Below are 21,555 nucleotides of genomic sequence, written 5' to 3' on the forward strand. Positions count from 1 at the left end.
CCTACCTGCGTGAAGTACTAGATACATTGGGATTAGGCTCCAACATGCTAGCCTGGATACAGGCCCTATACACAGAACCTAGTGCACAGGTCAAAAATAATGGCATTCTCTAATCCAAGTTCCTGATCGGGAATGGCACGAGACAGGGGTGCCCACTCTCACCCCTCCTCCTCGCATTGGCTCTAGAGACTCTACTGCGCAGGGTAAGGGCGAACACGGACATCAGCAGCCTAACAGAGGGTAACGTAGAGCATAAACTTTCAGTTTACAGGACGATGTACTGTTCCACCTCACGAACCTCCTGATCTCGTTGCCAGACCTAATGAAAGAACTTCAACATTTCGGGACTTTCTCGAACTTTAAAATCAACTACGCAAAGTCTGAAATCCTGCCCATTCAATTATCCCCAACCATGACGAATAGTCTGAAAGCAGCATTCCCCTTTAACATGGGCAGCAACCTCCCTACGATACTTAGGCATACAACTAACAGACAGCTTTGACACATTATACATGGCAAATGAAATTACCCTAAGTTGATATCCACAGTTAAACAGGACTTGCAACATTGGACGAAAACCACCTTTACATGGCTGGGGAGAGTAAGTATTATAAAAATGAACATCTTTCCAAGGATACTGTTTTACATGCAAATGCTCCCTATATCCATACCCAGAACTTTTTTCGCCCAAATGTCCCATATGTTCACTAAGTTCATATGGAACTCCCAGAAGTCACGTATAGCACTGAGAGCTCTGAAGCGTCCGAAGCGCTCCCGTGGTTTGGGCGTTCCAGACCTACAAAGATATCACCAGGCTATTACCCTTCAGAGGATCCTAAACTGGCGCTTTCATGACCAAATTGTGGGTTACTATGGAGAAATACATGGCTGGGAGGAATTTGGCATACGTCCCATGGCTCACGCGGGGACATAGGGGGCTGTCGAAAGACACATCCCCCTGACGAATTTAACGCTCAGGACGTGGGACCGAATCGACCGAGCACTGGGTCTGACCCCCCCTGTGTCCCCGCTGGTGCCGCTGGTAGGGTACCTTTGGTTTCCCCCTGGGGAAAATGCAGACTTCTTTGGAACATGGGTAGATGACAGGAACGCTAGCTGTGGGAAACTGTTGAGAGACGGAAAAATGATACCCTTTGATTCTTTGACAATCAGACCTGGGAGACCACAGATGAACTTCTGGAGATACAGACAGGTACGCCACTTTTTTGAGACACATGGCAGCTCCATAAGAGATATCACATCACTCAAACCTTTTGAATGCCTATTCATAGCAGACGAACCAATCCCAAGAATGGTCTCAGATCTTTAACAACTACTGGGATCCTCGGCCTCGGCATCCAAACCCATCTATATATGGGTATGGGAGAGAGATCTGGGGCAGGAGTTCACAGGGCCTCAATTAACCACTTGCCGCCTGCCCTATTACAAAATGACGGCGGCAAAGTGGTTTGATATTCCTGACCGGACGTCATATGACCTGATCAGGATATCAAGCCACTGGGGCACGCTTCGCGGCGATCGTTGTTGCGGGGTGTCAGTCTGACACCCTGCAACACCGATCTAGGTAAAGAGTCTCTGACAGAGACTCTTTACCGCATGATCACCGTGTCCAATCATGGCTGATCACGATGTAATTAGGAAGAGCCAGTGATCGGCTTTTCCTCACTCGCGTCTGACAGACGCGAGTAGACGAGAGCTGATCGGCTGCTCTCCTGACAGGGGGGGTCTGTGCTGATTGTTTATCAGCACAGCCCCCCCTCGGATCCTACCCAGGACCACCAGGAAGCTGCCAGGACCATCAGGATGGCCACCACACTGGACCTCTAGAGATGAACACATGGAGACAGCACATTTTTTCTTTTCACATACCATCTGGATGGGAGTGAACGCCTAACCTCTGCCATATGAGGGATACTCCACCTTCCAGATTCTGATTGTGTGCACCTACCGCGAAGACCCATCTGGTGATTTCTGGAATCTCCGCGGAGCCCAACCTAGAGGTTCAGATCGTCGGGATATCTTTCCACATGCCCTGGGTGGCACACTGCCTTCATGACTCCATGTCGTTGACAGGGAAGTCCATTCGATCTGGTAAGAGTTTATACTTATCATCCTCCTTATTGATGTCATTTTCTGTTTGATGTGGTTTCCTTCCACGGATCAACACAACTTCTTGTCAACCTTTGGAACAACTACCCTCCCTAGGGACTGTATTTGTGTTTACACACAGTGGGATATCATATCCCCCACCCACTTGCCCTTTGGTTCATTGACTTTTGGTTTATCCCATGTTTAGTCCATTATATTGTGTTGAAGGACTTATTCTTCTGGGACTTGAATACAATTTATCACCATTATTTTTTTATTATGGTTTGTTCACTATGCGCTACATTTTTATCACTATCACCACACTGGACCACCAGGTATGTCCCCTAGACCCCCAGGGAAATACCAATCTGTGCCCAGGCAGCTGCCAATCTGTGGCCACTCCAATGCCTACCACTGCCAGTGCCACCAGGGATGCCTATCAGTGCCGCATATCAGTGCTGCGTATCAGTGCCCATCAGTGCCACGTATCAGTGCCCATCAGTGCCCAGCAGTGCCGCCTATCAGTGCCCAGCAGTGCCGCCTATCAGTGCCCATCAGTGCCCAGCAGTGCCGCCTATCAGTGCCACCTATCAGTGCCACCCTATCAGTGCTCATCAGTGCCCAGCAGTGCCACCTTTCAGTGCCCATCTTTTGTCACCTATCAGTGCCTATCAGTGGCAACCAGTGCCACCCATGAGTGCCCATCAGTGCCGCCTATCAATGCCCATCAGTGCTGCATATCAGTGCCACCCATCAGTGCCGCCTACCAGTGCCCATCAGTGCCGCATATCAGTGCCCATCGTCAGTGCCCGTCAGTGCCACCTCATCGGTGTCACCGTATCAGTGCCTGTCAGTGCCGCCTTATCAGTGCCCATCAGTGAAAGAGAAAACTTACTTATTTACAAATTTTTTAACAGAAACAAAAGCAAAACTTTTATTTTTTTTTTTATTTTCGGTCTTTTTTTATTTGTTTAGCAAAAAATAAAAAACGCAGAGGTGATCAAATACCACCAAAAGAAAGCTCTATTTGTGGGAACAAAATGATAAAAATTCAGTTTGGGTACAGAGTAGCATGACCGCTGAATTGTCATTCAAACTGCGACAGCGCTGAAAGCTGAAAATTGGTCTGGGCAGGAGGGTGTCTAAGTGCCCCGTATTGAAGTGGTTAATACTCCTGTATCAGCTTACCCACTCCAGTTCTGCTGACTCTAAAATGCAGTAGACAAATTACAAACTGATGTCACGCTGGTATAGGGTCCCCGTGGATTTGGCACGGATGTACCCTGACGGCTCTGATTTGTGCTGGCGGGGATGTGGAGGCCCGAGGAACCCTATAACACTTGTGGTGGGAATACCCACTGATTACAACTTTCTGGAAGGATGTTAGAGACCAGGTTAAGGAAATCCTGGGGATAGGTGTACCCTTCTCCCCTTTCTACTTTCTTTTGCACATACCTCCCATGCCAATAAGCCGTTACAAAAAGAACGCACTACCCCACCTGCTGAAGTAGCCGCTGCCAGGCGGCTACTTCCTATTTATTGGAAGAAAACACAGGTACCAGGCAGGGAAGAATGGATATGCAAGATAAATGAGATCAGGGAAGCAGAGGAATGGATTGCAACATGTAAAGATAATAGACCATGTTTTACGAGAAGATATGATTGCCAGTCCGATGACTGTCCAGTGCGGGCCATGTGAGTCCCTTGTAAGCTTAAAGCGGTAGTAAACCCGCTGACTTTTTTTTTTCTACACCTGTAAGGCAAAAGGCATAATGAGCTAGTATGCACCGCATACTAGCTCATTATGAAATACTTACCTTAGAACGAGATCTCACCCAGTCCACGCCGAGGGAGCTGACATTTTGCCTCGGCGTGTATTCGGGGTTTTGCGGCTCCGGCGCTGTGAGTGGCTGGAGCTGCGATGTCGTCACTCCTGCGCGCGTGCGCGGGAGACTTCTTTCCGGCAAGGTCCGGCGTCTGCCGGACTTTCAGCCGAGAATCCCCCCAGCGCATGCACCGCTGAAATCAGCGGCTCATTGCAAGGGGGGTATCTCCTAAATATCTCCTAAACCTGTAAACCTGGCCTTATTATAGGCTTACCTGTAGGTAAAAGTTAAAAAAATGACTATACAACCACTTTAAGGTGAGATCCTGATCTCCCTTCCCCCCTATTCCACGCTGTACCCCCCCACCTTCCCCCTTAAGATCATACCCTACGCCTCCCCCCTCTCTTCTTCCTTTTTCTTTCTTACTCTCCCCTCCCCTTTAACTGTTAAGAACTACCAAAAGTTATAATATTGACAAGATTGATAACAGATGCCTTAGGAATGCTAAGATAGTTGGGCGCGGCAAGACCGACGGCTCACACATATGCCCCCTAAATGACAGCACTAACTTTATGACCTCCCTCAATGGGAACCTGGGAGCCTAGAGGCGGCCTGGGCTTGGGCGAAGCACCGGAAGAGGTTAGTTGGAAGCCATGAATGGCACCCCTCTTTTGGTGCGGAACCGGAGCAGGAGCGCCCCTGAAACCACCTGAAGTGTTTTTTTTCTTTTCAGCACCGTTCACATGCTTCTGTCAAATGTAATGGGCAGTTCAGACACTGCTGCTGGGTGCTGAGTCACTGATAAGAGCCCATCAGACCAGACCATATAACCACAAATGTTCCCCAGGACCGCACACCAATGTAGTAAGCATAGTAAGACCCCTGTTCACATTCACTGCGGCTTTGAAATCGTGCAAAAGTCAGCGTTGCACCGATTTGAACAGAGCGATTGCTGGCGGTAAGTTGCTCCAATGTGAATGGGGGCTAAATCACAAAACAAATGTTTACAAAGTGGCTTCAGCTGGCTCTCCAACAATTACCGCAGAAACCCGCACGGATGTCTCTGAAATCGCCCCCGAAGTCGGGACTGACATGCGGGAATGAAATCGTGCAGCTAAACTCACACAATTTCATTCCCGCTGTTTGTGTGAACCAAGGCTAAATGTTTGTGTTTTAAATGTGTTGCATTAAAATTTAACGCAACACGTATGCAGCAAATAGCTAGTTGCTAAGGACGCTGGGTGCCGGGTCCTTAACAGCCAGCATCTTATTGAAAAGAAGTCGCGTGACCCCAAAAACGCATAAAAAAACACACCCTTGGTGCATTTTTGGAGTGTTTCGATTGACTTACAATGGAAGCTGCATTTTTGATGCAGCATGCAGGAATTTTCAAAATGCAGCACAAATGCAGTGCAGCATGTGAAAAGTCACATAGGATTTAAAGGGGAATTATTTTCCTGCGTGTTTGAATCATAGTATGAGTAAGCCCTCATTCAAATTGCCAAAAGTAGTACAGGAACTACTTTTTCAAATTGATGTGGCAGCACAAAGTCGGTGTTGCATCGATTTGAACATGGCCATTGTCGACAAAAGGGTGCGACTTGTCATGCTATTTGACCTGTCAAATCGCATAACAAGTCGCTCCAATGTGAACGGGGACTAAGCCCTGCATGGGGGAAACATATTAGACTGGCTTTCCTGATGGGTGGAGTGCCAGCTGAAGCCATTTTGTGATCGTTTGTTTTGTGATTCACTACATTGGTGTCCTGGGAAACATTTGTGGCCTATTTTTTGTACTGCAACAGACAGCAATACATTTTTGGGTTTTGCCATGCATTGTAGTTGTGTTGGGGGACCTTTTAAAATAAAAGGCAATACATTGCAACAATGGGCATGACTTGGCCCCTAAAGGCTATGTTTTGTATGGGGTCAGGGTGTATTTACGGTAATTTTGTTTATTTTTTTTTTGTGTGCACATTTTTATTTATTTTTTTTTGTGTTGTATTTATTAGGGCTTGTTCACACTATCTCTGTAGAGCTGTATCAAAATGCAAGGGCTTGTTTACACCATAGGAAGTTGAATATGTTTTTAAATTAATGCAAATGCAATTAAAATGAATATAATTCAATCAGCCTAATTTACACAATTGCATTGCTTTCATGTGTGTTCAAAATAAAGTATAGTATTCTGCATGTTGTTTTCACACTGGAATGTATGCAAATGAACTGAAAACACATGAAAATGCAACTGAGTAAAAAAAAAAAAAAAAGCCAAAAAAGACATTTTTACAAAAGCACCATAAACACATTATAAATGCATGGAAACCCGCACACAGAACCCCACACTGAACGCGAGGATGACGTTGTAAACGATCCCTTCACAGGTTCAACACAAAGTGGCAACTGTTGTTCATATGCCCTGTTCACACCATAATGCTTTGAGATTGATTGCTGTGCACTGTGTATAAATGCAGGCGCAGACTAAGGCTGGGTTCACACCTTCAACGGATGTGGCTCGCAGCAGGCGTTCCATGCATTCTTGTTCTCCTCTGCTTTAGCCCAGGTAAAGCATAGGTTCGGACTTGTGCAATTTTAGATATTGCATGTGATTCGCACCCGCACCGCAGATGCCGATCACATGCGATGTCTGAGCAATGCGAGTTCAGCCATACAGTTGTATGGCTGAACTCGCATTGGATTCGCACAGAAAAAGGCGCAGGGATTTTTTTTCCCCCACGCTGGAACCCATGGGATCCGTTTCCTGTACAAATCCACAGTTTGCATTGCGATCTGTGAACTGATCTGCGTGTGTCATTAACATTGTATTGACACCTGCAGTTTGTTTAGGGCAGTGTGAACTGCCAGTGTTAACCTGTCTGTGGGAGAGAAGCGCTGTGGGAATCGCGCTGGTTCCCGCATCGCACTAGTCTGAACCTAGGAAGACTTGTGCGATGTGGGAACCGGCGCGATTCCAGATGCGATGCGGGAACCGAGAGCTGGTTCCTTCCCGCAGACAGTTAACACTGCCTTCTGCGAACCGCTGCAGGTGTTATTACAAAGTTAATGACACCCCCAGATCGGTTCACAGAACACAGTACGAACTGTGGATTCGTACAGACATCGAATTACATGGGTGATAACACCCATGCGATCCGATTCCAGTGCAGGGAAAAACAAGTCCCTGCATCTTTTTCTGTGCAAATCCAATGCGAGTTCAACCATACAACTATATGACTGAACTCACATTGCTCAGACATTGCATGTGATCAGCACCTGCGGTCACATGCGATGTCTGTACTGCACAATCACATGTGATGTCTAAACTGCACAAGTCCGAACCTAGGCTCAGGGACGAATCAGGGATGAATTTTTGCCTGAATTCTGCCCTGAAACGGAGCAAAAAGCGTTCCTGTGCAAGCCGCACCGCAGCCACAACGGAGATGTGTGAACCGGCTCCAGTCACAAACCTGCATCCAATTCGCATAGGTATGAACCCAGCCTTACAGTAAGTGAAGTGTCATTCTGTGACAATTGTATAAAGTTAAAAAAAAGAATAAAAAAGGTAAACAATGCAATGCATTTTGCCCAGGCATCACACTGCTCCTACACATTGCACACCTGCCCACACACGTTTTAGCATGAGGGTTGGTATGAATGACCCGTTATGGTCATCTGCTGCTCTTAAATGTGTTATAATTCTTTATTTTTCTCTGTTTTCTTTATTTACCTATTTATTTGCTCTGTGAAAAAAAGCATGAATTAATTAGGCTATTGAGGGGCCATTTTTTTGTCACAAGAACAGGTCCTGTATGACTGAAAAGATTACTAATCCAGACGTGTCGTTGCCTGGTAATCAGTATAACGATTTGAACAATGTATAATTTAATTCAGTCAGGGAATGTATCGACCAGAATCAGCTAAAGTACACGGCTGTCAGAAGCACAGCAATGGATGTTTATGAGGAGGGAGGAGGGTGGGGGGGGAGTGAGGTGATGATGGAGAGAATGGCGGAGGGAGGGGGGATTATTTTATGAGCTGTAGTATTCATGTGCAGGGGACATTGGGACAGGAAGGAGGAGACAGACATTAGCAGAGGAGGGGCGATGTGACAGGGTGGGGGGGGGGAGAGATACTGGGATCATGGAGGAGTGAGTCTTCCCAGAAAGTGGGCAGACAGGGCAGTGTGGAAAGGAGGGTATTCTCTGTGTGCTTTCTCCAGGAAACTTCCTCCACATCATCCCTGAGCAGTCATCTCAGGTACTTTCTTCTTCCTGAGGTAGGTATAGTATGTGCAGCATCACCAGCCTCCTGTTCCGAGTCTTCTCATTGTGCTTACATCCCATCATTTGTGCCTGTTGTTGTTTTCCAACCACTCCCTGGGCATCCCTCTCTGCGTTCCCTTATTCTTCTATCCCTCTCTTTGTACTCGTTACTCATTGCATCCCTCTCTGTGCACTCATTACTCATGGTCTTCTATCCCTCTCTTCTCGCGTTACAAAATGGACAACTTTTATGCCTGGGCTTATTGTGCACTTCATAACAGACAGTTCTGTGCTCAATTGTAGGCATTACTATAAGGAATGTATCATGAATAATACATTGACAGTATTTTTCTGTGCTTCTCAGACGTCACGCTCTGGTGGCTTATCTTATATCGGGCTAGTATAAAGTGGCCAATTGGGAACACTTTTGTGGTGATGAATGCTGTCAATTGTTTGGCAAAGGAGAAAGGGGTACAACAGACAGTGATGGGGGTATATATGTATTGATTAGGAGTAGATACAATGCGAATGTACAGAGCAGATTGTGAGATATATTACACATACTTTTTTTGAACCATTTTGCCATGGAGGATCCCTTAAAATAATGTTCAGGTTTTTGAAAATCTCTATCAAAAATTATTACAGCTACTACTCACAGTACAAGTAGATATAATAATATTGACACTCAAGCAAGTTATACTCCTCTAAGTCCACCATCCGCATCTCTTGGCAACTCCATTTCCAGAGTGGGGATTGCTGATTCAGCGTTGTAGATGTGTCTGTATTTTCTGGTCCCTACTAGACCCTTCGCAATGACGTCACTCCTCTTCTAGATCCTGGGAGGGTCACCCCTGCTGGACAGTCAACACAGGCAGTGAGATGAAGAACACCTGAAGAAGGACCCCACCTCATGTAAACAGAAGAGAAGACTCAGGATTGCAGTGTCACTTGAACTCGGCTTCAGGTAAGTAAGAAGAGCATTTCCAGTTTTTAGGGTTTTTTAATGCTAGCGATCAGGTGAGGGGTGGGAAGGGGGTTCCTGCTTTGCCCAGAGTTGGGCTTTAGCCTGGGTTCACACATATGCAATGTCAGACATTGCATGTGATTTGCACCGCATTGCTGTTTGGATCACATGCAATGTCTGTACAATGCGAGTTTTCGCATTGGATTTGCACGCAAATAGTGCAGGAACCGTTTTTTTCACCGCACTGGAATCGGATCACATGGGTGTTAGCACCCATGTGATCCGATTCCTGTCCGAATCCACAGTTCGCACTGCGATCTGCCAACCAATCTGGGGGTGTCATTAACTTTGTATTGACACCCGCATCGGTTCGCAGAGGACAATGTGAACTGCCTGCGAGGGAGAAGTGATGCAGCAATCAGCACTGGGATCGCGCTGGTTCCCGTATTGTATATGTGTGAACTGGGGCTCAAACCCATAGATTTAACAGTTTCAAAAAATCCTGCATGCTGAGAATGCTAACGGTAACATTTGCTTGTGATCTCAACCAAGCCATCAGACCATCAAATGGCTGGTTTCATAACTGATCACATGTACAGCACCATGGCAGTTGCAAATAAAACAGAGGCTAAGATGGCAACATCCTTGGCTGAAAAGGATAGGAGGGTTTAGTTCCGCTTTAAATAAAAGATAGTACCATACTTAGAGGTCTGTTTACAAATGATTTCACCCAAAATTCACTCAATCTTCACTCAGGATTCACACATTTTTTCCACTTGAATCCAACTAGAAAATGTGTGAATCTTAGGTAATAGCTGTGTGAATCTTGGGTGAAATCATTTATTAATAGATCCCTTAGCATATGTTGTATATGATAGCCAGTGCAGGTCATTTAACACCTCATACTGAGTGTTTTGCTCACTGCTCATGGAACCCTTAACCACCACTAGAGGAATACTAGGTTCCATGGGATCCTTAATAAGAAAAAAGTGGTGGTTAAGGGTTCTATGAGCAGTGAGCAAAACAGCTTGACCTCCCACCTTATGGTGCCTGCTTAGCTCCTGCACAAATTTGGCATGGGACTAAGGCCCCTTTCACACTGGGGTGGTAGGGGGCGTCGGCGGTAAAACAGCGCTATTTTTAGCGCTGTTTTACCGCGGTATTCAGCTGCTAGCGGTGCGGTTTTAACCCCCCGCTGGCCGCCGAAAAAGGGTTAAAACCCCTCGTATAGCGCGGCTATAGCCGCGGTATAATCGCGGTATAGCCGCGCTGTCCCATTGTTTTCAATGGGCAGGAGCGGTGAAGGAGCGGTGAATACACCGCTCCTTCACCGCTCCAAAGATGCGGCTGACAGGAGATTTTTTCTTCTCCTGCCAGCGCACCGCTTCAGTGTGAAAGCCCTCGGGCTTTCACACTGAACAAACAGCGGAGGCTGTTTAGGGGCGGTTTGCAGGCGCTATTTTTAGCGCAATAACGCCTGCAAACCGCCCCAGTGTGAAAGGGGCCTAATGGAGCCTCTTCCCTCATTTCTCAGGTAAGTAACCACTGAACCTAATGATCAACCAACATTTTAGCTTTTTGTGATGGGAGAATTTTTCCCACTGACTATCAGTAAAAGAGTACACTACAATTGCCATCAATGTAGGGGCATTCTTTCAATGGTTCTCCAATGTAACGGAGGATTCTTTCCACTGACTATTAGCGTAAGAGAGTCCTTCTCCCATTTACCAAGATATAAAAGGGATGCTACAATTTTCACTGTCTGTGTCTTTTGCGGTCTTATAATTTGTTTCATTTTCTTCATGATCATCACTAAAAATAATTTTGTAGAGCAGTGAATTGTGATGTATAGCGCATACAGCACAGTGTGCAGAGTGGTACAGTGTGGAATATAGTTTACACAGCACAGTATTCAGAAAGTTATATACAGCACAATGTACAGCACAGTGTACAGAATGGAGAAGTGTGGAGTAAAGAACACACAGCACAATGTGCAGAGTGGAGAAGTGTGGAGTATAGAACATACAACACAGTGTACAGAGTGGAACAGTCTGGCGTATAGAACATACAGCACAGTGTATAAAGTGGAGCAGTCTGGTGTATAGAACATACAGCAACTTATACAGAGTGGGGTAGTGTGATATATAGAACAAACAGCACAGTAAGCAGTGTGTGACAGTGTGGAGTAAATAATATACACCACAGTGTACAGGGTGTTTTTAAATCAATAGAGCTCATCACTTTGGGAAGCTGTAGATAGTAGTAGCTTTGCTCATCCAGTATATGGCATTTTGTTAGAGGAGAGGTGGTGGGCACCAGTCTGCATCACTGAAATTTGCTAAAGAAATGTGTGACTGACCATAGTGGCAGGGAGGAAAGGTCCCTAAGTTCTGACAGCTCTGTCAGACAAGCCCTCTTTTCAGGTGTGAATGCTGATAAGTGGACTAACAACTCCCAGATGTAATGGTGGAAGCCATCAGCCAATAGGACACTGGCTAAGGCCCCATTCATAAAATTAAGGGAGCAACCTGATAGCTTATAGAAGCATAAATCTTACTGGTTCATAAGGCTTTGTAGGTCTCCACAGCGCTTCAGTATGTTGGAAATGTAAGGAGTTGTATTAAGTTGTATTGCCCTGCTGATTTCCACAGCCAGAACTGGCATGCAGGATTTGATAGCTGAGCTTGGATATTCAGTGTTTGCATGTTCTTGTTTTTTCATTGAGATCTGAAAGCTTGAAATGTCACCATTCTTCAATCAGTGTTTATTAGATAAGTGTGTGCAGAAATGGCTGAAGAAAGAGCTCCTTGCAGCCTCCACGTGTCATGGTAAACAGGCTGAGTTAGTACCAGAATAGAAATAGAGGAGAAATTTTGAGGATACTTGAGGATATGACAGCTGTCTAAGACAGGATTTCCCTCACGCTGGAAAATTATTTTCTCACTTCCCGTGAGTCTACAGGACAGGAAGTGAAGGGAACTCACCTTAAAAGAGAAGTTCGAGAATACAAAAAATAAACATTAATACTCACCTAGATGGCTGCAACACCAATGCCAGCTACAGCTGTCCCCCGCTGGCTCTACCCTTAGAACTGAGCGATCAAAAACTGCTGATCACTCAGTTCTCAGTATTCAGTTTGCAGAGAACCGGTGAGTGTCAGTCACTGGCTCTCTGCTCTGCCCCTCCAGCCCTCACTTTAGCACAGAGCTGTGCAGGGGGCAGGAGCAGCTGGCTCAGTCTCCCAGCGGATCGCTGAGAACCTGAGCCAGCTGCCAGTCCATGTTCCTGGATGGATCCCGACTGTAAAGTTGGGACCTATCCAGAGCCTAGACCGGGTTTCAGCTGAAAACAGGTCACAGGAGTGCAGAAACGAAGTGCTCTCCTGTAATCTATAGACGAAGTAGGGTCAAAATAGCTTTGCCCATACTTCTTTAAGAGATCCAAGTGACAAAAAAACTGACAGTGGTTATTAGCCCCCCCCCCCCCCAAATGAAAAATAAAGTTTTGGCTTTAGACATACAGTATATAGTTTATTGCAAATTGAGGTAAGTTTCCTATGTGACCAGCAGCCATTCAGAATTGAATTAATAACATTAGCACCACATAGACTATAGTGTTAACAATAAAACAGTTTAAGGACCTGGGTCGAGGGGCTTTGGCCTTGTGTCAAGGGCATCAGTTTGACATTGGTTTGAGACTCTTCTGATATGAATTACAGTTCATTGACTGGTACATATGATCTACAGTTGACCTCCTTCTAACCTACAGCTGACCTGCTTCAAGCAGATTTTGCATTCCCATAGACATGTATGACATAAAGCATTAAAAGCCGTTCATAAAGGCTCTTACAGACATTAATTTAAATGCAGTTTGTGTGAATAAATGGCCTGTGAGAACAAGCATTTGCTACTTGGTATGCAGTGAGCATGAAGTGATTCCAAAAGTCTTTTTATGGAGCTTTTGCTTGTTCGCGGTTCACACAGGAACAACTCTGTCTGAGCTTCTTGAAATGAGTTCAACAATTTAGTTTAAAAAGCTTTTCATAGCTTTTTAGGTTTTCTTAGGCTTTGTGTAAAATGGGATAGGCAATCTTCCTCTATACTGATTCATTTCTTGGGGTGATTTACCAAAAGTTGGATGTTAGACTAAACAAATTTAATGTGCAAGCTTCACGTTGAATGTATTTTGTTTAAAGGTATAGATCACCTTTGCCAGAAAACTTCATATTCAGGTAAGGGGCATCTGTAGATAAAATCAATCTGTGCAGCTTTGATCAAAGTTGAAAAATACCCTATTTATAGGTGTAGCCCATTTATATACCTCATATTGCGGTGGACGGGGCCTCTATCTGTCATGGCTTCCTTTATGTGGTTAGAGCGAGGGCTTACAGATGCCGCTCTTTCATCCATCTTCAGCAGGTCTTTCCCTGTGTGTTCGTACAGCCGATCATCAGTCCTGCTAGACTGCTGCTTGCTGTTCTTTGCACCATCGGAGCTATACAAACAAGTATATTTATATGTGAGTGAGCAAGACATTAAAGTGGAGTTTTTATCCGTTCCTAACCTTGCTCCCTGCTAGCTCTATTCTTGCATATATACCTTGTGAAGACTGACTGGAAAACTCTCAGAGATTGCATCTCCCTGTCTTGCCTTGTTGCTAGGATGTTGCTAAGATAAGCCCAGTTGTTGCTGTCCACCTGCACCACCACAAGAGTGAGCTCTTTCTCCGATTCAAATCTCCTCACATGCTCTTTCTCTCCCCTGATGCAGCAGTTCTGAGCTTAGCATTTGAGAGCTCACTCTTAGCAACAAGGCAGGACAGGAAGATGCAATCTCTGGGAGTTTTCCACTCAGGCTTCGTAAGGTATTTAAATGTATATACAGTGGGGACGGAAAGTATACAGACCCCCTTAAATTTTGCACTCTTTGTTATATTGCAGCCATTTGCTAAAATCATTTAAGTTCATTTTTTTCCTCATTAATGTACACACAGCACCCCATATTGACAGAAAAACGCATAGGCGCTAAGAGACTTGGGGATCCTGTAAAAGTGTGTGCTTTTTCGTTACTTAAAGGCATAGTTCATCTTTACCAAGAAAACTGCCTATACATAAAAGGGAAATCTGTAGATAAAAACAAACTGTGTAGCTTTGACCAAAGTTAGATAATGCTCTTGCTAAAGGTGTAGGCCATTTATATTACTCATGAAAAGCTGTGAATTTTCTATTACTGGTTGATTCCTCACTGAAGATAATCGTGGGGATCTCTAATTAATTGGATCCTGTCTAAATCGGCCCTAGTATAGGTATGAATGTGAGTTAGGGACCTTAGATTGTAAGCTCCTTGAGGGTATAGGGACTGATGTGAATGTATAATATATATATATGTAAAGCGCTGCGTAAATTGACGGCGCTATATAAGTACCTGAAATAAATAAATAAATAAATAAATTCTCTTATTTACAGTGGGGACGGAAAGTATTCAGATCCTCTTACATTTTTTACTCTTTGTTATATTGCAGTCATTTGCTAAAATCATTTAAGTTCATTTTTTTCCTCATTAATGTACACACAGCACCCCATATTGACAGAAAAACACAGAATTTTTGACATTTTTGCAGCTTTATTAAAAAAGAAAAACTGAAATATCACTTGGTCCTAAGTATTCAGACCCTTTGCTGTGACACTCATATATTTAACTCAGGTGCTGTCCATTTCTTCTGATCATCCTTGAGATGGTTCTACACCTTCATTTGAGTCCAGATGTGTTTGATTATACTGATTGGGTTTGATTAGGAAAGCCACACACCTATCTATATAAGACCTTACAGCTCACAGTGCATATCAGAGCAAATGAGAATCATGAGGTCAAAGGAACTGCCTGAAGAGCTCAGAGACAGAATTGTGGCAAGGCACAGATCTGGCCAAGGTTACGAAAAAATTTCTGCTGCACTTAAGGTTCCTAAGAGCACAGTGGCCTCCATAATCCTTAAATGGAAGACGTTTGGGATGACCAGATGTCAGAGAGCGTACCTCGGCGGGCAGGGTGCTCGCGGCGGTGTGCGTCGGGGCGCATCGGCGCGCGTTGGCGCGCGCGTTCCTGTGGACTCCGCTGTGCGCGTTCCTCGTGGTGCTGGCGTGTGTGTCCGGGGTCGGCCTGTTGTGCACGCCGGTGTACGGGGGCGCGCGCGCGGGCGTTGGCGGGTGCGCGCGCCCGTGTGTGTTGGTGCGCGCGTGTGCACGTCGTTTGGCGCCAAACGGCCCATTTAAGCCGGCGTCCCTCTGTGATCAGTGCTGCCTGATCAACAGCTTGCCGTCCTAGTGCCTGACCCTTGTATCTGAACTGTCCCTGATTACCTGACGACCTGGCCTTGTCTCCTGGACCTCCCCTTGAACTCTGCCTGTACCTGACCTCTGCCTGTTTGACGATCCGTTTGCCTGCTCCACTGTACCTCTGCTGCCTGTCTGTTACCGAACCCGGCCTGCCTCCTGACCATCCGTTTGCCTGCTCCACTGTACCTCTGCTGCCTGTCTGTTGCTGAACCCAGCCTGTCTCCTGACAATCCTGCTCAGTCTTGTTGCCTGTGTTCCAGCCAGTTCCAGCCATCTCACCTGTTCTTCCTGCAGTATCTGGACTGTTGCATACAGGCTCTCATACCACTCCGTACTCCTGAGCCTTCTGTTTGCTTTACCAGGGGCCGCGAGTCGGACGCTTAAGGGAGCCTACCTTCTGCCCAAGCGGACTCACCGGTCTGGTAAGTAGGAGCCTGACAGTATCAGGCAGCCATGACCGAGTCCGGGCAGGGGGCTTCCCCTATGGATGAGCTCTGCAGACATCTGGCGGGATTGACCCAAGCGGTGAAAAGCTTACAAGAGGGATATTCAAGTCTGGAAGAGCGTGTACAGGCCCTATCTGTACCCTCCGGTCCACAAGGGACCGCAGCCGCAACCTCAGCACCCTCCGTAGTCATGCTACCTCCAGAGCCCAAAGTACCAGTACCAGAAAGATTTTTTGGAGACCGAAGTAGGTATCGTGCTTTCCGGAATGCATGTAATCTCTATTTCGCCCTTCAGTCACGCACCTTCTCTCTAGAGGTTACTAAGGTGGGCTTCTTTATCTCCTTGTTATCTGGTGAACCTCAAACTTGGGCCCACCGACTTTTGGAGCAAAAATCTGACGTCTTGGAAAGTCTGGATGCCTTCTTTGGGGCAATGTCCCCTTAGAAGCTATTATGGGCCCTCAGCACCGGGAATATCTCTGTTTGGATGCTATCTCCTCACCTCTCTTCCCAGTCATTCTTGGAATGCCATGGCTGCAGGTTCACAACCCCCAAATCAACTGGGCTGCTGGAAGCATTGAGTTTCTCTCAGAGTACTGTCAACAACATTGTCTGCAAAGAGCCGACCTTGAGGTTTCCCAACTTCTCTGTTTACATCCTGATGCCAACCTGCTCCAAGCTATTCCAGAGCCCTACCGAGATTTCTCGGATGTATTCAGCAAGAAAGGTGCAGAGATACTACCCCCACACAGGCCCTACGATTGTCCTATAGAGTTGCTACCTGGAACCGAGGTACCCTTCGGCCGGATCTTTCCGTTGACTGAGCAGGAGCTGGGCACCCTGAAGCAGTACTTAGACGAAAATTTGAAGAAGAAGTTTATCCGCCCGTCCACTTCTCCGGCCGGTGCTGGCTTATTCTTTGTAGAGAAGAAGGATCATTCTCTTCGACCATGCATCGATTATCGAGAATTAAACAAGATAACGATTAAAAATCGCTACCCGCTACCCCTGGTGCCTGAGTTATTCCAAAGGCTGGGAACTGCCAGAATTTTCACGAAATTGGATCTTCGCGGAGCCTATAACCTAATCCGCATCCGAGAGGGAGACGAGTGGAAGACCGCTTTTTGCACTCGTTTTGGGCATTTCGAGTATTTCGTTATGCCCTTCGGTCTTTGTAATGCCCCAGCCACTTTCCAACACTTTGTGAACGACATTTTTAGGGAATTTTTGGACCTCTACGTCATCGTTTACCTGGATGACATTCTTATCTTTTCCTCTTCCTTGGCTGATCATCGCAGGCACGTCCGGAATGTCCTTGCTCGGCTCAGGCAACACGGTTTATACGCTAAACTTGACAAATGTGAGTTCGAACTCCAATGTATACAATTTCTGGGACTCATTATTTCTGTTGAAGGTATTAAGATGGACCCACAGAAGGTGTCCGCCATCCTGGATTGGCCTGCACCTACAGACAGGAAAGGGGTCCAACGCTTTGTAGGATTTTCCAATTTTTATAGGAAATTCATTAAAGACTTTTCTAAAATCATTGCCCCCATTACGGAACTTACAAAACAGGGAACCCGATTCTGTTGGACGTCCAGGGCACAATCGGCCTTCGAAAAAATTAAAGGGTCTGTTCACATCTGCCTCTATCCTCAAGCACCCTAACCCTGCCCTACCGTTTGTGCTGGAGGTTGATGCTTCGGAGATCGCAGTAGGGGCAGTACTCTTTCAGCGCCAGGGTCCCAAGGCTCTTCTGTTCCCAATAGCGTTCTTTTCTCACAAACTCTCTATGTCTGAAAGGAATTATGATGTGGGAGATCGGGAGCTCTTGGCCATCAAGACGGCTCTGGAGGAGTGGCGCTATCTTCTGGAGGGTGCTGTACATCCTATTCTCATCTATACTGATCACAAGAACTTGGAATACTTAAGATCTGCCAAGAGACTTAAACCACGACAGGCTAGATGGGCGCTCTTCTTCTCCCGCTTCTTATTTCACATCACTTACAGACCTGGCTCTAAAAATGTGAAACCAGATGCATTGTCACGAATGTTTCATGATTCCAAAGAAACCGCTCCTCCAGACACTATCCTGCCGGCGGGAAATTTTTTACTTCTTCAGGGAGATTTAATTTCCAGAATTAGGCAAGCCTCCTCAGAAATTCCCCAACCTACTGGGACCAGCTTAAGCGATGGGTTGCTTTGGCACGAAGGCAAGATCATGGTTCCTGAGAAACTTAGAGTGCCGGTACTGGAATTGTGCCACGACCACAAGCTGGCAGGTCATTTCGGGGCCCAGAAGACAACTGAACTGGTGCAACGCACCTTTTGGTGGCCACAATTGATTGAGGATTGTAGGAATTATGTCAGTTCTTGCCACACTTGTGCCCGGAGCAAGAGTAATCGCACAAGGGCCTGGGGTTTGTTGAAACCCTTACCAATTCCTGATAGGCCTTGGAGAATGATTTCGATGGACTTCATCGTAGAACTACCCCCATCTGAAGGTTTCTCGACTATCTTCGTTGTGATTGATAGACTGTCCAAAATGGCACACTTTCTCCCCATGAAGGGTACACCCACGGCCGTAGAAACGGCGAAGATCTTTGTCAAAGAAATAGTGAGACTACATGGGGTACCCGCTAATATTGTATCAGATCGTGGTGTCCAGTTCACCTCCCGGTTCTGGAAGGCACTGTGTGGTGCTCTTGAAATTGAGCTGGCATTTTCTTCGGCCTGTCACCCCCAGACAAACGGCCAGACGGAGAGAACTAACCAGACGCTGGAGCAATACCTCCGTTGCTTTTCTGCATTTTCGCAAGATGACTGGGTGTCCCTGTTACCAGTCGCTGAATTTTCATACAATAACTCTCTGCATTCAGCCATCAACCAAACGCCATTCTTTGCCAATTATGGATTCAATCCCTCCTTCCTTCCCAGCTCTATCCCGGAATGTGCCCTTCCAGCAGTGACTGAAACAATGGAGTTCTTCTCTACTAATTGTAAGATTCTGCAGGAGACCATGGCCCAGTCCCAGGCATCTTTTAAGAGGATATTTGACAAGAAAAGACGTGGGGAACTTATCCTAGAGCCTGGTAACCAAGTGTGGCTATCCACAAGTAATTTAAAGATGGCCTGTCCTTCCAGAAAATTGAGACCTAAGTTTATGGGTCCCTTCCAGGTAAAAAGAAGAGTAAATGATGTTGCGTATGAACTCAACCTGCCGGATTCTTTTAGAATACACCCGGTTTTTCATGTATCGCTTCTGAAACCAGTTGTTCCTGACTCCTTCTCTGACCGTAATGCCAAGCCACCTGAGCCTATTATGATCAATAATGAGGAGGAATTTGAAATCGAGGCAATCCTGGTTTGTAGAAAAAGACAGAATCAGATCCAGTATCTCATTAAGTGGAGGGGGTATGGACCCGAGGACAACTCTTGGGAGCCTGAAAGTAATCTCCATGCTGAGGAATTGCTACAAGCCTTCAAAGACTCTCACGCAACCAGGTTGGCCCAGCTGGGCATCCGGAGGCTGCCCTTGAGAGGGGGGCACTGTCAGAGAGCATACCTCGGCGGGCAGGGTGCTCGCGGCGGTGTGCGTCGGGGCGCGTCAGCGCGTGTTGGCGCGCGCGTTCCTGTGGACTCCGCTGTGCGCGTTCCTCGTGGTGCTGGCGTGTGTGTCCGGGGTCGGCCTGTTGTGCACGCCGGTGTGCGGGGGCGCGCGTGCGGGCGTTGGCGGGTGCGCGCGCCTGTGTGTGCTGGTGCGTGCGCGTGCACGTCGTTTGGCGCCAAACGGCCCATTTAAGCTGGCGTCCCTCTGTGATCAGTGCTGCCTGATCAACAGCTTGCCGTCCTAGTGCCTGACCCTTGTATCCTGGACCTCCCCTTGAACTCTGCCTGTACCTGACCTCTGCCTGTTTGACGATCCGTTTGCCTGCTCCACTGTACCTCTGCTGCCTGTCTGTTACCGAACCCGGCCTGCCTCCTGACCATCCGTTTGCCTGCTCCACTGTACCTCTGCTGCCTGTCTGTTGCCGAACCCAGCCTGTCTCCTGACAATCCTGCTCAGTCTTGTTGCCTGTGTTCCAGCCAGTTCCAGCCATCTCACCTGTTCTTCCTGCAGTATCTGGACTGTTGCATACAGGCTCTCATACCACTCCGTACTCCTGAGCCTTCTGTTTGCTTTACCAGGGGCCGCGAGTCGGACGCGTAAGGGAGCCTACCTTCTGCCCAAGCGGACTTACCGGTCTGGTAAGTAGGAGCCTGACACCAGAACCCTTCCTAGAGCTGGCCGTCCGGCCAAACTGAGCTATCGGGGGAGAAGAGCCTTGGTGAGAGAGGTAAAGAAGAACCCAAAGATCACTGTGGCTGAGCTCCAGAGATGCAGTCGGGAGATGGGAGAAAGTTGTAGAAAGTCAACCATCACTGCAGCCCTCCACCAGTCGGGGCTTTATGGCAGAGTGGCCCGACAGAAGCCTCTCCTCAGTGCAAGACACATGAAAGCCCACATGGAGTTTACCATCCAAGATGGTGAGAAATAAGATTCTCTGGTCTGATGAGACCAAGATAGAACTTTTTTGCCTTAATTCTAAGTGGTATGTGTGGAGAAAACCAGGCACTGCTCATCACCTGTCCAATACAGTCCCAACAGTGAAGCATGGTGGTGGCAGCATCATGCTGTGGGGGTGTTTTTCAGCTGCAGGGACAGGACGACTGGTTGCAATCAAGGGAAAGATGAATGCGGCCAAGTACAGGGATATCCTGGACGAAAACCTTCTCCAGAGTGCTCAGGACTTCAGACTGGGTCGAAGGTTTACCTTCCAACAAGACAATGACCCTAAGCACACAGCTAAAATAACGAAGGAGTGGATTCACAACAACTCCTTGACTGTTTTTGAATGGCCCAGCCAGAGCTCTGACTTAAACCCAATTGAGCATCTCTGGAGAGACCTAAAAATGGCTGTCCACCAACGTTTACCATCCAACCTGACAGAACTGGAGAGAATCTGCAAGGAGGAATGGCAGAGGATCCCCAAATCCAGGTGTGAAAAACTTGTTGCATCTTTCCCAAAAAGACTCATGGCTGTATTAGATCAAAAGGGTGCTTCTACTAAATACTGAGCAAAGGGTCTGAATACGAATACTATGCCTTTTAAGTAACAAAAAAGCACACACTTTTACAGGATCCCCAAGCCTCTTAGCACCTATGCACCGCCTATGCGTTTGGCTGTGGGTGTGCGGTGAAAACAAGCTGCTCTTAGGAGACATGTGGGACTGCCATTCATGAATGGCAGCCCAACACATCTCAGCCAGCAGCACATTTGCAGGTGCAAGAACCGCAGGGAAATCGCATCATCAAAAAGACCCCTGCGGGAACGTTTTTGAAAAGGTGCGTGCAGAAACACAGGCACGATAGCCCATTAATTTTAATGGGCTGCAGTTCCCATGCAAACGTGGGCCACAAAAACATTAAGGTGTGAATCAAGCGTAACAGTCATGAATACACGGATAAATTAGACACCCATAGATACTTTTTAGGCTGCCAGTGCTTTCTGAAATACACTAGCAATCTTTGAGACATACATTGAGCTATACATCTGTCATGCAACAAAAATTATTT

General features: G+C 46.7%; 1 protein-coding gene across 5 annotated transcripts in view; it reads left to right on the forward strand.

Annotated features, from left to right (window-relative positions):
• The first annotated feature begins 8,031 nt into the window (after positions 1-8,031).
• The window catches only part of CCDC28B (coiled-coil domain containing 28B), a 60,770-nt gene continuing 47,246 nt past the window's right edge, over positions 8,032-21,555 (forward strand). The window contains exons 1-2 of one of the 5 annotated variants that reach the window (XM_073615386.1): positions 8,032-8,211; positions 9,000-9,161. The gene's annotated coding sequence lies outside the window, so the exon portion shown is untranslated. The remainder of the gene's footprint in view (positions 8,212-8,999; positions 9,162-21,555) is intronic. The other 4 variants (XM_073615385.1, XM_073615388.1, XM_073615387.1 and 1 more) reach the window with 4 other exon arrangements.

Source organism: Aquarana catesbeiana, linkage group LG02 (genome assembly GCF_042186555.1).
Source record: "Aquarana catesbeiana isolate 2022-GZ linkage group LG02, ASM4218655v1, whole genome shotgun sequence".
Classification (NCBI taxonomy): Eukaryota; Metazoa; Chordata; class Amphibia; order Anura; family Ranidae; genus Aquarana; species Aquarana catesbeiana.